The sequence below is a fragment of the Camelus ferus genome, chromosome 1 (genome assembly GCF_009834535.1).
Source record: "Camelus ferus isolate YT-003-E chromosome 1, BCGSAC_Cfer_1.0, whole genome shotgun sequence".
In the NCBI taxonomy this organism is placed as follows: domain Eukaryota; kingdom Metazoa; phylum Chordata; class Mammalia; order Artiodactyla; family Camelidae; genus Camelus; species Camelus ferus.
Window position 1 is genome coordinate 95,169,938 of NC_045696.1, and position 17,502 is coordinate 95,187,439.

Here is a 17,502-nt window from a genome sequence, read left to right on the forward strand (position 1 = left end):
TCTCCTGGGTGAGGTCTCAGCAGGGGCAGACCTCAGTTTCTCCTTCCCAGCAGGCCTGGGGGCAGCGCTTCCCACACCCTATCCCCATCCAAGTGTCAGCCCCTGCTGCCCACCTGCTGCGCTCTGTCCAGACTCCCCCACACTCCCCTCAATTTTCCCCCACACACGGGGAGATAAAGTCTCTTCCACCACAGCAAACAAACAAACAAACAAGGCAGCCCTATTACAGCCGGACGCAGGGCTTCTTTAATAGGCCACGTTGGGTTGGTGTCTCCCTGTTGGCCGGGCTGGAACTCCAGAGCTTACCTGGAATGGTGCTGTGGTCTGCAAAACCTCCTCCCCTCCCCTTGTCCCTCCCCACTTCCCTTCACAGGTGTCAGATCCGCAGGACAGTCTGTGGCTCGGCCCAGTCTCTGGCTCCCTCCTGGTAAGTCTCCTGCATGTTTGCTCCCTCTTGGCCTCGGTTTCCTAGAAGGCCCTGAGAACTCATTATCCTAATTCTAACCGTCATGATGTCTCATCACCAATAGATGGTTTTCCTCTTTTTATAATTTTGCCTTCACCAATCCTCTGCCAGTGGCAACCAGGATGCTCTTTCTGACCATCGTGAAAGTCCAAACACTTCACTGCGGCCCCTGGGGTCACGTGCCAACCTCTCTCTCCCGTCCACCCCTCTCTGCCTCACACCGCAGGTGGTGATGACTTAGGTCTGTCGAAGACTTCCACTCTTGCCTTCGCGCTCCTCTCCCCCGTGCCTGAGCTGAGGCGCCCTTTCTGCCTGGGATGCGCTTCCCGCCTCTTTGCTTAGACACAACAGCTCATCTGCTGGCGCCTCTCCAGGAGAACTTCCCAGAACACCCAAGCCAGACATTGTGCCTGGTGCCACCAGTCACCCTGTCTGTCCCCGGAGTGCTTCTAGGTCTTACGTTTGCCTTTGTACCTCCCCCCGCCACCCCACACGGGGGGGGGGGGGGACTGTGACACCCATCAGGGCAGGAACAGCGCCTTCCCCGCCTGTCTCCACATGCTCAGTGCTGGCGCATGCTTGGCCCAGAGTGATCATTCAATAAATATTTGTTTTGTAATTGAAAACGTTCAACCCTAGCAATTCATTCATCTACCATCTTTAGAAACTCTTAAAATACAAAGTAGGTGATTAGTTTGTTCAAGTGTTTTGCAGTTACTAGACGCCACGTTATTTGTCATTCAGGGATGGACACAGAGACTGCCCAGAGTTTTCGTCCTTTGGGGGTTATGAGAACCTCCACCAGACGGGTGAGCCAGGGGAGGAAGATAAGATCAAAGTATAACCAATCCATTTCTTATGGATAAGGATGCTGGGGAAAACAAAGCAAATGTTAAGACTAATGAGTAAATTGAGGTTTGAATTCTGCAGACATCTGGTTTACTCATTCACCCTTATCTATTTGTATTTGAAGTAAGACTAACATAACCTAACTCCTGCCTTTCGGAATTTTGGAAAAATGCAAAGAGATAAGCACTTTAATTATTTCTCTTCTATTTATTTTAAAATATTGTAACCATTTACCCATGCACACGGTGGGTATGCACTTGATATTGACAAACCAGAGAATTAAAAGGATACCCACATTTATACCAGCACATCAAGCAATTCAAGTCAGAGGAATAGTATCCTTTTGTGGGTGTTCATCACGCATGTTTTGGGTGATTATCACATTTGCGATTTAGCAAACTTAAGGTTTGGGTATTGTGTACTTACGGAAGGCAAATAGTAGTAGTAGTCTTTCTCCTATGGGCATGAGAAAGCTTGTAGAAAGGTGCGCTTTTTAGAAAGTGGGAAAACTGTAAAATTGGGGAAGTTCAGGGTTCCACAGACTCACCTGGGCCGTTTCTTGGCCGTTGCTCCTTAGAGATCAGCACCCTCTCCCCCTCCTTCCCCAGCGCAGTCTGTGTGGTCCTCCAGTGCAGCAACGATCAGTCTGAGTTGCAGCTTGTTGTTGGCACATGTCTTGCCAACTCTTCTTCGGGGTCTTTGAGCTTGGAGACTGATTCAGATCAATTGTAATGTCCTCAACATCTACCACGATGCAGGGCCCAGATTCACATCCTCTAAATTCTTACAAAAGAAAGAACAAGAAAAACAAAGATGAAAGAAGGATGGGAGAGATAGAGGAAAGAAATAAAATAACATGAATTTAAGTCATTTTCACATAACGTCTCTTAAAGGCTTTAAATCTCATTAACCATGAAATGAAAAATTTCATCTCTTATTCAGGGATTGTTAACTCAAAGTGAAAAGATGGGAAGATTATAGGGGAACAAACTGGCTTCCCAGACCCTTTTAAGTCACATCAGATGAAACAAGGAGGGTTCTGCTGGGAGCCCAGAGAGCCAAAAATAGTGATCGGAGCTCAGCGCCTGGTGAAATAATATAAAGGGAACAGAGAGGAAGAAAAAGAACCAGCTAATTAAAACAATAAGATAAATATATTAAAAAGTATCAGGCTGTAAGTGGATATTCTGTACAAATCCATTTCCACTGCAGTTCTTATAATTTGTTCACAAATAAATGGCTTATGTTCCTCCTATGCTCCGCTGTGGATGCTAATTAACACGGGCTTGAGATGCCTGGGAAAGAAACAAAAACATAAAACCGTCTGCACGCAAGTCTACAGACTTAGGGACAGTCTCACGGCCGTACAAAGACTGTGAAGGTATGTTCTCTTTTCACCACAGACTCCTTGTAAGAATACGTTCATAAGCTATACCACGCCTACCAGAACCTTCCTTCTGCATTCTCCTCTCCATCGACAAGGAGTTAAGCAATCACAATTTGGTATTCAAGGATGGAAGAAAGTTTTAATCCAATACATTCTAAATTACTCTCTTTTGTGGTAGAGTTCAAGGAGTTCGGAGTAGGTTGTGGCCTGGGAAATACCAGCTCGTTTCTGCAGACAATTTTTCAAAAACTGGAAGACATTGAAATTCCATCAGTCTTTTTAGATACTCAGTGGTTGCACTGTTTTCATGGCCTGAAAAGGAGAGTTTGGTAGAATGTTCCTGATCTGCATTTCCAATCGAGGATAGGAGATACGTTTAATTAAAATGAACGGAAACAAACATTCAGCCAGCAACTCCTAAATACAAAGCTGGCGCTAGGCACTGAGGACCACACACAGACACGTAAGACTGGCTACTCCTGGTGAGAGAAACCTTCCTTTGGGCAGATTCAGATTTGTAAACAGCACACCTGGACCTTGCTAGCAAATCTTCCTAAGGTATGTTGCACACACTTAGTTGTCCTTTTCACTAAATTATAATAAACATATATGAGCCAATCTTAATGAGAGTATCCTGAGGGTGGGAGGGTGAGGAGACCACCTGAAAAATAGATTAATTAATTGATTGATTGAAGACAGAAATTTGTGCTATAAATTAAATGTAAACAGGGGATGATTTAATCACACAGAAACTAGTTACAATTTTAGAGAAGACCACAGATTATACTGAGAGGGGTTTTATTAACATCCTTCCACTGTTCTTCCCTAAAACAACGTAAATATTTCACTGATTTGGCAAGATACTTTATATAATTCTCAACTAACAGTGATAGATATGTGCATGTTTTAAAAGACATTTTAATATTCTGAATTTGGCAAACTGACTTGAATGTGTGACTGGTCTAAGAAACAATGTAAACAAATTCAAAATAAAAAATAAAGGAAAAGATATGAAGTAATTTAAATGAAAAGCAATAAATATTTACTGAAACACTCAGAAAATTTGAAAGCACAGAAAATTTTAAGTCTCCTATAATCCTACCACTAAAATTACTTTCCTAGGTAACTAAATCATTTTTGAAAAAACCCATTTTAAATACATAGCACTCTATAATACTTTGCTTACATTTCTTAGCTATTGAAACGAAGACTCCACTTGGTTTTTACTATTATGAAGAAATGTTACAATGAACATAAATATTTTTTCAATATTCAGATTACTTTTTAAGGATAAAATATGAGTTGCATAATGAATAGCATAGTCATATTACTGTATTCAGGAAGAGATGGTCATTTTCATTTACTCTTATTCTAAATTATTTTATGGTTCAATTAAAGGGCTTGGAGCAGGTGTGGGAGGTAGGAAATTCTAGATCAGCATGTGTCCAGTATCCTATACATCTTGTTTTAGTCATTACACTGTGAGGTTCTTGCTACTCAACCTTGTATCTCAGGCCTAGCGCCTGGCATATAGCTAGATTCTTATAATGTGCGTTTATGGAGCTGAGTCAAGGCTAATTTCAGTATCTAAACTAAAGCTATGATGGTGTGATAAGGAGACATAATAGAGCCACTCAAGTGTAACTAGAAATATTTTGGTAAGTATCATAAAAATATTTAAAATACATTGTTTAATGGCACAATTTTCATGATAATTAATGCATCCATTCTATTATTTGATCTTGAACACAATTTAAGGAAACCGAGAATTCACAGTTAAGCTTAAGTGTGTCTAAACGGTCACTTTCAAATTGACGTGCGTTAGGTGGGGTCTGTGATCGTATCATGCTGAATCATGAAACAAAAATGTTTAGAGTGAGTCAGAAAACACTTGGATTCTATTTTTGAAATGTTCACTATATGTGCAGGAATGAGCAGGACTGTTGAGCTGGCAAATTACAGGAAGTTACAGTTGCACTGTTGAGCAGGAAAGACAGAACGAGAGACAACACAAATAGAGTATACACATGGCTGCTTTGAAAGGGGTCTGTAACCTAGGAACTAGGATGAAAAGTTAAAGATGAAGTGGAGTAATTTGAAAAAAATGGGTAAAAATAAAATAGCAATCATAGTTAACATGTATCAGTTGCTCGCTATACGCCAGGCACTGGTCTAAACATTATATATATTAACTCAGCCGTTGCCTTCATAGCAATTAAATCAGAACATCTGGTGGAAGGGACATTTTTTAATTATCCCTGAGATAATTAAGTCTGCTGCAAAGTCTGGGAAACATTCAACAACCCTGCAAGGGAAAAATTCTTGTTACTGTTTCTATCTTATTAAGGTGGAGACTGAGTCACAGAGAGGTAACATACTTGCTGAGGTTGAGGAGCTGAAAAGCTGAGACTTGAATACAGGTGGTCTGAGCCCAGAGCCCTTGATCTTAACCACTGGCAGTGCCACCCTCGTGCCTTCATGCCATTTTTAATGAGCAGCTTTGATTTTTATAAGTTTAAGGAAGTTTCCAATGCATGTCTTAAAAATAGTCATTTTAGGAGGTTATAATCTGTTCCTGTGGTTTGACCAGCATCTGTGATGTTGGTGTCCTGGGGCAGGACCGATCTCTACCAAGCACAAGGTTGTCAAAACTGCCCTTCTCTCTGCCTTGTTCCTTAACCCTCCAGATTTTATTACTTACATTTATCTTCAGAGTCCACACAAGCCCATGTCAGGGAATTCAAACACTGAGGTCCTTCTGTTACCAGAAAAAGGAAAATAGGAATTACCTCGGTTCTTACTCACCCGAAAAAAAGATTTCTTGATGAGAGACAGAATGCGTGATATAAGCAACATTTTTATTAGTGAAGTAAAAAAGTAAAAGTACTCTCGAGAACTGGGAGCGGGGCAATCCCAGAGAGGAAGAATGGCGCCATTCCCTCGTTTTTCCTGTTTTTATATCCTGGCTTCTTGATTGATTGATTGATTGATTGACAACTCAGGTTCCCTGTGCTCTGGTTGATTGACAGCTCAGGTTCCTTGTGTTCTGGATTGTTCCTTCCCCCTTCCCCTCTCTTTGCCCAGTGCTCATTTCTATCTAAACTACCTAACATTACCCCCTCTAGTCATAGTACCCCAAATCTTTGGGATGTAGAAGGGGACGACCGCTCTAGCTACTTCCTGCCGATCTGGGGAGATGATGGAGCACACTGGGGTCCCAGACTAGCTGGCTGTCACTGGGCAGGTGGTGAGTGAAGGGCTGGTGTCCATCGAGGGGCATGTATCAAAGCTGTCTTGGCTGATTGGTAGCTTACCTTGTTGTATAGCCATTTGAAGTTTGATTCTAGATGAGAAGAAACACATTTTCTAAGAAGGTTGAAAAAATAGAGGTTCACTAATAATGCCTGATATTTAAGAAGCCGAGCATCTGAGAGCCAGGAATGTCCCTTGCCTTTTAAAAGGTCAGAAACTTGATGGTTAGCTTATGCATGTATAGGGGACCCCAGAGTTAGCTTAAAAGCTTCCTCCAGGAGAGCGGAGAGGGCTCCCAACAGTCAGGCAGGAAGGCCAGCCTCAAGCAGTGGGATCTAGCCTCTTGGAGAGGTATCCCATAGGCTGCTGGGTAGGACCCAGCCGTTGCGTGAAGACCCCCAAGGCTACTCCTCCTCTCTCATGAACACAGAACTGGAAGGGCCTGTGGGATCTGGAAGCCCCAAGGCCGGGGATCTTACTAGGAGGTTTTTTAATTCTTCCATTGCTTCCTGTTGGGAAGGACCTCACTGGAGAGGTACTGAGTCATCCTTACCCCGTAAGCTGTCATGTAGAGGTTGGGCTATGGACCCATAGTTAGGGGTCCTAAGCCTACAGGAATCTGTTAGTCTGAGAAATGTCCTGAGCTATTTTTAAGTAGTGGGATTAGGGAGTTGTAAGGTTCCCTAAATTCATTCAGGGGAAAGGCTTATGGTTTCCAGGAGTCAGACCAACTCCTAGATAAGTGACCTCTTGTTTGGCCATTTTGACCATGGACTTGGAAACTTTATATCCCCACTTGGCCAAGAAGTGAAGAGTTTGGATTGCATGTTGGATGGCCTGTTCTCGAGTATGGGAGCAGGTAAGTAAGTCACATATTGTTTCAATTAGGGAACCAGGTAGGATCTCTGAGGGAGGTGACAACCAGAGCAGCCATCTTTGCTCGCTCTGGGACGCCTTGATCCCAGACGGCAGGATTAATTTTATTCTCCCAGGTCTCTGGGTCTGGAGGTTTTTCTCCTTCCCCAGAGAGCAGTAAGAGTTGTAAAGAGGAGAACGTTTGGAGACTTTCTCCCAGGATAAATCGGGTTCCCAACTTGTAAAGAAGATCTCAGCCTCAAGAGGACCTAGGACGTGCTGGCACACATGAGAAAGAACATGCACATGCGAGTTCGTCCTGTAAACAACAAAGGAGGTGAGTAAAGAACCTTAAGGTTGGTCTACCTGTGACTCCCATGATGGGACAGAATCTAGAGAAGAAGGGTCTGGAGAAAGATGTTAGTACAGAGTAGGTGGTCCCGGTATCCATAACAGAGTGATTGTCCTACCTGCCACATGCACTTGTCCCCGTGGCTCCAGCCCAGTGATGACGATGTCTTGCGTTGGGGCTGACTGGAGGGGGCTCCTTCAGTCCCGGACAACCATTTGCAGGTCGGTTATCCCCTACGGGCCATTTGGCTTGAGGGTCAGAGGGCCGCCCAATGACCTTGCTTGTTACACCGAAAGCAGGCAGATCTTGAAAATTTGTCCTTATGGGGACCTTTCTTGGCCCACTGACCAGGTCAGAGGCAGAAGTATTGATCATCAAGCTTGTCTCAGGCTGCTGGGGGTGGAGGATTTATGGATGGCGGCTGTCCTCAAAGGGCTGTAATCATTTGGGCCTGTCTGGCCTCTTTCCTTCTTTCCTTCTCCTGAGCCTTGGCCTATTGAACCTGATCTCAATTTAAGGAAAAAAAAAAACAAAAAAACAAAAAACCCATTGACAGCAATGGTTAGCATTTGTCAAGGATTACTCTGGGTTCCTGGATTGTCTTTTGGAATTTTTGTCGAACACTGGGGGCAGATTGGGTGAGAAATTTATCCTTTAAGATGATTTGTGGCTGCTGCCCGCTCTCTCTCCCTCTTCGGAGACGGCCCGCACTCTGTCTACAGAGTATGTACCTACTTTTACTCTAATCTGAGCACCCAACCCCCACACCTCGTGACCATTCTCTTGCCTCTTGATGGATCTCTAAATAAATCTACCTTTACTCAACTGTGGCTCGCTCTTGAATTCTTTGACAACTGCGCGAAGCCAAGGACCCACACTTGGCGGGGCACATCCCAGGGACTTCCCCAAGGCCTGGGACACGGCCCTCCTCATGCCTCGCATCCGTTTTCCTGCATCATATCTTCGGCACCCAATGTGGGGCATTTACGTAAAGAAATGGGGCTCAAAGGGCATAATCTCAACCCACCTATTGGTCTACGGCTCCCCTCTCTTCGAAGGGTGGCAGAGGGTTTCTCCCATGCCCTGCAGATTCAAGTGGCCCTTTAGGTGGGGGCTGACGCTGCCTGCAGGATCTGGCAGAGACCAGCTCTCTAGCCGTGAAGGAGACCACGGAGCCCAAGGCTTTTCTCCCCTTGATCTTTTCTCATTCTCTCCTCTATCGCTCTCTTTGGACTCGAGAAGATCCACCAAGGAGACCACTAGGACATCCAAACTAAGACCACGTGGCAAGTAATTGGCAACCTGACTGGGCGAGATTCCCCTCCTTGCTTCCTTGAGCCCAATTCCTCTTCTCTGCACAGTCTTGGTCCGGTTCCGGGACGCCAGAACTGTGAAAGGGGGCCCAAACTAGGGGGCTCTGGGAGCTCCCCTTTAAACATTTGCAGCCTGGCCCTCCCCGGTGCCCTCGGGGCGCACTGCCTCATTGCATCCGTAGGCGGGAATTGCAGGCAGGCACTCCCCTTGCGGATCGCAGTTTCTAGCACCCCTTGATGGGGTCGCAGGCTTTAGTACCCCTGAGTGGGAGTCGCAGGCGGACACTTCCTTTATGGGTCATGGTTTTGGCACCCCTGCTGGGGTCACGGTTTTGTTACACCACCGAGTGGGCATCGCAGGCAGGCACTCCCTCAGAGGGCTGAAGGATCTCTATTCCAGGAAGCATTGTGGCTGTAGCATTCCCGTTGTGCCCTAGATTTCTATCTTTCAAAGCTATTTTGTTTCCCCTTTCAAAGAAGGTAACAGGCTTAATTGACTAGAGACCTAGGCCTCCTCCTTCCCTCTAAGGGATTTAGACCCTGGGGCTCTAGTCACCTTTTCTCCTGTTGGCCCTTACTCTCTGACTAGTCCAAAGGAGCCGCCTCAGGCCCACAGGCAGGACATCCTAACCAAGATGGACAACAAGTATCCCAAAGGACTCCCCTTTAGGATACATATTCATAAACTGGGAAAAGTTTAAACAGGATAGTTTGAGGAAAAAGGAGTTAGTTTTTCTTTGTAATAGTACATGACCCCTATACAAACTAGGGGACCAAGAGGTCTGGCCAAAGAATGGGTCATTAAATTACAATTCCATCTTATAGCTAGACCTGTTTTGTAAAAGAGGAGGTAAATGGAGGGACGTCCCATACTTCCAAATGTTTCTGGCCATGTCCCAAGACCCAGGTCTAGGAAGCTCCTGCAGGCATGCCTGGCTCAAGTGCCCTTCAAAGCGTCTCCCGTGACAGGAGCTCGATGTTTTAGATGACTCTTTATAGGTCCACCTCCCCGAGTTCCACAGCCAGGAACTTTTACTTCCCTCGACTCTGAGGGGGGGATTGTCTTCCCAATCATCTACCCCTAAGGCCCCTTCTGGGCAGGTAGGGACCCCAGGTCCCCATGAATCAGCTCATGGATCTGGCGTTTAAAGTATTTAACAATAGAGACAGGGCTGAAGAGGCAAAAAGGATCCAGAATGCCTACATCAGAGCCACTATCTTGCCAAAAAGGGACCTGTTTTAAGTACAGCCAGGAGGGCCACTGGAAAAGCAAATGCCCCATGTATGGGAAAAGTCCACCAGGACCCTGCCCCACACACAAACAAAAAGGCCACTGGAAGCGGGACTGCCCCCAGTTCCAAAGGGGGCTTGCAGCTCCCAAACCAATGACAGCTGAGATGACTAAATACTGACGGGGCCGGGACCCTCCCTGGCTCCCACAGGACACCAGGTCATTTCTCTGGCAGAGCCTTGGGTAACCCTTGACGTGGCAGGTAGAGAAGTTGTCTTCTTATTAGGTAAGGGAGCCACCTACTCTGTGCTGACTGATTTCCCTGGACCCTTGTCCTCCCAATCCTGTGTAATAACGGGGATCAATAGAAGGCCCCAAACAAGGTGCTTACTAAAAATTCACTTTTACACAGGAGTTTTTGCTGGTGGCTGAGTGCCCTATCCCCTCATTGGGAAGGGACGTACTTGCTCAGTAAACCCCAAGATATAATCCAATTCAAAGACCCTTACATGAAAGACAATGCACCCCCAAAAATGTCTACTCTTGGCTTTGGGAGCCTGCCTCAGTCCCAAGCCAGAAGAGGTCTTCCTTCCACCCCATACTGATTCTCAGGTAAACCCTGCTATCTGGGAAGCTGAGGTCCCTGACGGAGCTACTACTGTCAGGTTACCACCAGAAATGGGACCACGTGAGGCCACAGGCCAGCCTCTTCATATCAAAGGCCAAACCAAGAGCCTTAATGAAAAAAACTCTCAAACCCAGGAAGGCTCCTCAAAAGTGTTCATAAATAGATGGCCAAATGGGAGGCCATCAGTTGGACTAAACTGACCATAGCTGATATTCGGAGCCTAATAAAATTTTGGAAAAGTCTCCCCTAAGCTAAATGAGAAAAAACAAAACTGTCTTTGTTTTACAAATCTAGTCTTTACAGGACCAGATGTGGCTCCAGAAGGGATACAAAGCCCACTAACCCTTCTACCATTCCCCAAACCTCCCCTGTGTATTTATCTTCAGAGACAAGTGTTTAAAAAAAAAAAAAAAAAAAAGACTTTTTTTCTGGCCTTTAAAAAACAGTTTCCTAGGAGAAACTTGCCTTCCTATGCCTTTGAGATACAAATATTCTACCTTGTCTTCTTCAGGAACTCTGATCTCACCATCTTTTTAAAATACAAATTTCAAAAAAAGTGGGGGGGGGGATAAATAATTTGGAACTTAATTTGCTGAGGACGAGTAAAAATTTTATCTCTTTTTCATAAATATTAGTAAAACGGCTTAGCCATCTAGATGGGCAACTTTGATTTGTTCTGCCAAAAACCCCAGTTTAAATCCAACCTCTTTTGGAGCCAGTGCGTTTTACTTTGTTATATCTGATTCATGACTGAAATTTTTAAATGAAAACTATAAGGAGTCCAGTCTGTATGTCATAGATGTATGGTATTGGCACAATTAAATGGTAGAAGAGCTCTTTAATTGGCTGAAAAGAAATTAAGTACTTATGTAAATACTCAAACATAGAGAAAACTGGCCAAAGTAAGTTTCAGGTTCACGTTATCTAAAAAGTATTCAGTACTGGTATTGGTACTGAAGCTAGCTTAAGCTTGTTGGTTTGATTAATGTAAACATGTCTTTAGAGACATCAGTGTTAAGGGTAATACTTCAGTTGTGCCTAGGCCTGTTGCCCCCCATCTGTAGCAAGCCAAACAGCCCAGAGACAAGGTCTTGGGGCTTAGAAGAAAAGAAGCAATTTTATTGCTTTGCTGGGCAAAGGGGACTCACAGGAGGCTAGTGCCTTCAAAACTGAACCCACCTTGGGGATGGGGTGGGGTTGTTATATAGCTCAAACAATAAAGCATTGATAACAAGCAACAGAATCATTTTCTCATCAGAAGACTTAGAGTGGTGACATGATGCCTCCAGGCAACCAGTTCTATAGAGGCCAGTGGTTAGATCTCTTTATCTCATAAGCACTCAAGGTGTGGTCTTCCTGGTAATTCAGGCTATTTTGTAAGGTTACAGTCCTGTGACCTTCTCCTTGGAGAAGAACTCAGAGACCAAGCTTGATTATTACTTTCAATGACTGGAATAAAGTAGAAATAGTAAGATCAATAGCTTTAGTTTTAACAATGGGCCCGTAACTGTGAGTAGCAACTAGTCAGTTGACCGTTTTAAGGGCAAGCATAAGAATGAGCAATCTGTGAGCATGAGTGTGGCCGTTTTATTAATCCTCCTTTAGGCTTACTAGAGGTCAAGCAAAAGTTTATTATACCTGTTACAAATTTGTCAACAACAAAAAAAAGTAACTCAATGTAAAAATACTTTCAAAAACTAAACAAAATAAGAGATTTGGGGTAAATTCTATAGGAGTTTTATTTTGAAAGTATGTACCTAAAATTGTCTCTCCAAATTTTGGTACTTAAAACTTAAAACTAAGTTAAAAAGTTCACTGGCTATCTGTGTATTTTATAGATTATTAAAACATTAATTGCTGGGCAGATCTAAATTTATCTACCTTTGCCTTAGAGAAAAAAAAACTAAAACATAAGTTTCCAGTCAGGAAATGTTGATAGGACAACCAATTCACAGTTGCTTGCTTCTTGGTTTTTGCCAGAAATTTAAAGGTTTTGAAAAATAAATAAATAAGTAAGTAAATAAATAAATAAATAAATAAAGGTTTTGAGGGTTAAAATTATAACATATGTAATTAAAGCTCCTAAAATAAGCATTTCTGTATACAGTGGGAAAGTAAGATGTATGTATTCGGTAAGAGTTTCATAAAAAACTACAAAAGAAGAAAAAGTTTCATACATAATCAGGATTTTAAATATCTAACAAATTCTAAAAGTTCTCTGTAGCCCCAGCTAACTTTAATATGCTTTAAAGAAAACCTGAGACATCTCAGATATTAAGTTAACTAGGATTATTTCATATGTTAAGTTAAATATAATCAGTCATGATTCCAGTCATTACAAATAAGTCTCTATCAATTACAGATATTTAACCATGCCTTTTAAGTCTTAATTTGTTACAGACTGTCAAGTTGTTACAAAGGTACTTCATCTTTTAAAAAATTCATCAGAAGTCAGTGGAAACAGTGGGTTACAACAGTCCCATGTCAAATGATGGCCCTTACCCTCAGCACTCTGGACACGAAAGCAAAAGGCTGTCCTGCCCCTGGGGCCCCTAGAGTAGGCATTCAGAGATTTTTTGCTCCCTGATAGGCAGGGTCAATGGCCCTCCTCAGCCTGGAAGTGGTTTCAGAAGATGGAACAACCTCCCTTTACAACCCCTTAAGAAGATTATGGGAGTAAAATCTCTGAGAGGGGAATGAGACAGGCAGGGGGCAGGGCACAGCCATTCAAGGAATAACACAGCAATTAACACAAGAATGGCGAAAGATTCAACCCCCAGGAGGCCTTGAGGCTCAAATAGTGGGAGATTTGACTTCTAGTAGAACTTGACCTTCATTACACGCCCATTGTAATATATTAGCATGGTGAACAACATGCCTACAGGCACCAAGACAGTCCCAAGGCCGCAGCCCCCTCTCTCCCTCTTCGGACGTGGCCTGCACACTGTATGGAGTGTGTACCTACTTTTACTCTACTCTGAGCACCCAACCCCCACACCTCTTGGCCATTCTTTTGTCTCTTGATGTATCTCTAAATAACTCTACCTGTACTGAAACAAACAAATCAAAAAGATAATTGGTCCCTCCTATTGATGCCAGTGGATCCAACCAGTGTTCCAGGTTCTTGACCCATCCCAGAAAGAATTCAGAGACAAGGTGTAGAGGTTAAAAAGAAAAGTAAAGTGAGGGTTTATTAAAGGATGGGTAGTACACTCTCCAGGGGAGAGCAGGCAGGCTCAGCTCAGTGGCTGCCCTGAGTTTCTTTGGCAAGTTAGTTACATAGGGTGTAAAAATGAATGGGTGGAATATTCATTGAGGAGGGAAGGGCTTGGGGTCATATTTTCTGATTATCACCCCAACTCCACCTTCCTGAAAGGAGGAGGGATTTTTGTCCTTATTTAGTCTGGATCAGAAGTGTCATGGCCTAGGTGTGTGATGGGTACTTCTGACCTGTAAGCTAATTTTATTGAAATGAGTGCATAATGAGCAGAAGTTACATTTGGACACTGGAAATTCCTGCCTTTCTGATGTGTCTTTGTTGGTCTCCAGGCCAAAAGGTGTGGCTTTTTATCAGCCCAAAGAGTCCTGCTTTTCTTTCTCTGCCCAGGGACCCCTGGTGCTTATGTATGTTTCCTGCATTTGGCTTGTGCCCCTCCTTTCTGCCCAATTCCTGCCATTTGGTCTGTGTCCCCCTTTCTCTGCTCATATCTAGCTATCTGCCTGCTCTAACACTATGAGCTGAGGTCTCAGACAGGCCTAGAGGTGGATGTACACCAATATAATATACGTAATTTATATGTATATATATCATATTATATATGCATATTATATGTATATATTTTATAATATATGTATATATTATATAATGTAGATATTATATACATACATATTCAGACATATGTATATATTATATATATCCATACACTGACATGTATGGATATACAAATATATAATGTACATATTGTATATCTATATATTGAATGTATATATACATATATATTATATAATATACATATTATATATATACATATCCATGCACAGACATGTGTATATATATGTTATATATATATATCCAATGACATGCATATGGATATACACATATAATAAATATATCTGTATATGTTATATATGTATATATAAATATATAATGCATACTATACATATTATATATATATACATATTCATACACAGACCTGTGTAATTATGTCCCCTTGTATAATAGACGCATGATACGAGTGCATTTCACCTCCACCCAGGCATGTGCATAGAGAGGCTTCCAGTCTCATAGACACATGATAAGGGTGCTCTGGGCCTCCACCCCCAGGCCTGGGCATGGAGGGGCTCCCTGTCTCGTAGAGACGTCTCATAAAGTCACTCCCAGGCCTTGTGACTGATTGATTGTTTTATTGACGACTCAGTTTCCCTACACTCTGGTTGATTGAAAACTCAGGTTTCTTGTGTTCTGGGTTTTTCCCTTCCCCTCCCTCTCCGTTGGCCCAGTCCTCATTTCTATCTAAGCTACCTAAGATTCCCCTCCCTAGTCATAGGACCCCAAATCTTGGGGACGTAGAAAGCGAGGACCGCTCTAGCTACTTCCTGCTGATCTGGGGAGATGATGGAGCTCATTGGGGTCGCAGACTAGCTGGCTGTCCTTGGGCAGGATGTGAGCAAAGGGTCGGTGTTCATCGAGGGGCTTGTATATAAGTGGTCTTGGCTGACTGGTTGATTACCTTCTTAATAATCATTTGAAGTTTATCTCTAGATGAAAAGAAACACTTCATAAGAAGGTTGAAAAGATAGAGGGCAAATATATAGAGTTAATCCTAGCCAAAGGACGAAAGGGGTCAACAAGGGTTTTTAAAAAAATTGATTTCTGTGCTTTCTGTTGGTTTCGATTTTAGAAAGCAGATGTGAAGAGTTAGTCCAGTGAACTAAAGGAGGAGTAAAAAGAGGGACCCCAATGTCAGAGACATTTCAAATTAGTATTAAAACAGTTTGGTGGGGGCCCTAAAAGAGAAAAGATTTGAACCAGGAGACATTGAAGAAAGAGGTTTATCTGTCAGGGATCCATAGTCCCCTAGGGCGATGTCACCAGTGTTGCTTGGAAAGCAGTCACAGATCACTAAGAGGTTCCCAGGAATATGTGGCTCCCATCGGTGAACCAGATCTCATCAGGGTTTTCCAGGGGTTGGTCAGTGAGATCTGTTCTAGCTCCTAGAGAAATGGATAGGGTTTCATGACATATATGAAAGGGAAGAGACTGGTCTGGTGGTGGTAATAGTGTAGCAGGGTTGAGTGTCCCACAAACGGAGACAGTGACATCTGGGTTTTCCAGTAATGATGCCTGATATTTAAGAAGCCGAGCATCTGAGAGCCAGGAATGTCCCTTGCCTTTTAAAAGGTCAGAAACTTGATGGTTAGCTTATGCTTGTATAGGGGACCCCAGAGTTAGCTTAAAAGCTTCCTCAGGAGAGCGGAGAGGGCTCCCAACACTCTTAGGCAGGAAGGCCAGCCTCAAGCAGTGGGATCTAGCCTCTTGGAGAGGTATCCCATAGGCTGCTGGGTAGGACCCAGCCGTTGCGTGAAGACCCCCAAGGCTATTCCTCCTCTCTCATGAACACAGAACTGGAAGGGCCTGTGGGATCTGGAAGCCCCAAGGCTGGGGATCTTACTAGGAGGTTTTTTAATTCTTCCATTGCTTCCTGTTGGGAAGGACCCCACTGGAGAGGTACTGAGTCACCCTTACCCCGTAAGCTGTCATGTAGAGGTTGGGCTATGGACCCATAGTTAGGGGTCCTAAGCCTACAGGAATCTGTTAGTCTGAGAAATGCCCTGAGCTGTTTTCAAGTAGAGGGATTAGGGAGTTGTAAGATTCCCTGAATTTGTTCAGGGGAAAGGCTTATGGTTTCCAGGAGTCAGACCAACTCCTAGATAAGTGACCTCTTGTTTGGCAAATCATTTTGACCTTGGACTTGGAAACTTTATACCCCCGCTAGGCCAAGAAGTGAAGAGTTTGGATTGCATGTTGGATGGCCTGTTCTCGAGTATGGGAGCAGGTAAGTAAGTCACATATTGTTTCAATTAGGGAACCAGGTAGGATCTCTGAGGGAGGTGACAACCAGAGCAGCCGTCTTTGCTCGCTCTGGGACGCCTTGATCCCAGACGGCAGGATTAATTTTATTCTCCCAGGTCTCTGGGTCTGGAGGTTTTTCTCCTTCCCCAGAGAGCAGTAAGAGTTGTAAAGAGGTGAACATTTGGAGACTTTCTCCCAGGATAACTCAGGTTCTCAACTTGTAAAGAAGATCTTGGCCTAAAGAGGGGCTAGGACATGCTGGCACACGTGAGAAAGAACATGCGCATGCGTGTTCATCCCATAAATAGCAAAGGGGAAAGTAAAGAATTTTAAGGTCGGTTTACCTGTGACTGACTCCCTTGATGGGACAGAATCTAGAGAAGGGTCTGGAGAAAGATGTTAGTACAGAGTAGGTGGTCCCGGTATCCAAAACAGAGTGATTGTCCTACCTGCCACATCCACTTGTCCCCGTGGCTCCAGCCCAGTGATGACGATGTCTTGCGTTGGGGCTGACTGGAGGGGGCTCCTTCAGTCCCGGACAACCATTTGCAGGTCGGTTATCCCCTACGGGCCATTTGGCTTGAGGGTCAGAGGGCCGCCCAATGACCTTGCTTTTTACACCGAAAGCAGGCAGATCTTGAAAATTTGTCCTTATGGGGACCTTTCTTGGCCCACTGACCAGGTCAGAGGCAGAAGTATTGATCATCAGGCTTGTCTCAGGCTGCTGGGGGCCGAGGACATACGGACGGCGGCTGCCCTTGAAGGGCTGTAATCATTTGGACCTGTCTGGCCTCTTTCCTTCTTTCCTTCTCCTGAGCCTTGGCCTCTTGTACCTGATCTCAATTTACAAACAAAACAAAACAAAAACCCGTGGCAGCAATGGTTAGCATTTGTCAAGAGTTACTATGGGTTCCCAGATTGCCTTTTGGCATTTTCGTCTAATATCAGGGTCAGACTGAGTAAGAAATTTATCCTTTAAGATGATTTGTCCCTCATATGAGCGGAGGCCTAAGTGAGTATACTCAGTGGGTGTCTTCCGGATCCGCTCTGAAAAAGCGGGGTTTTCTCCGGGTGCCTGACTCACAGCTAACACCTT

The 17,502-nt window shown here is 44.0% G+C and overlaps 1 long non-coding RNA gene across 2 annotated transcripts; it reads right to left on the minus strand.

The window, feature by feature from the left end:
- Window positions 1-1,658: 1,658 nt before the first annotated feature.
- Window positions 1,659-17,066, minus strand: LOC116665699. 2 transcript variants are annotated; one of them, XR_004322342.1, is made up of 4 exons: window positions 16,856-17,066; window positions 7,280-7,663; window positions 5,404-5,460; window positions 1,659-2,098 (listed from the first exon to the last, which is right to left on the minus strand). It is a non-coding gene; the product is annotated as an uncharacterized LOC116665699 (long non-coding RNA). The 2 variants fall into 2 exon arrangements; XR_004322339.1 differs by lacking the exon at window positions 16,856-17,066 and having other exon boundaries at window positions 7,280-8,255.
- Between the last annotated feature and the right edge of the window lie 436 nt (window positions 17,067-17,502).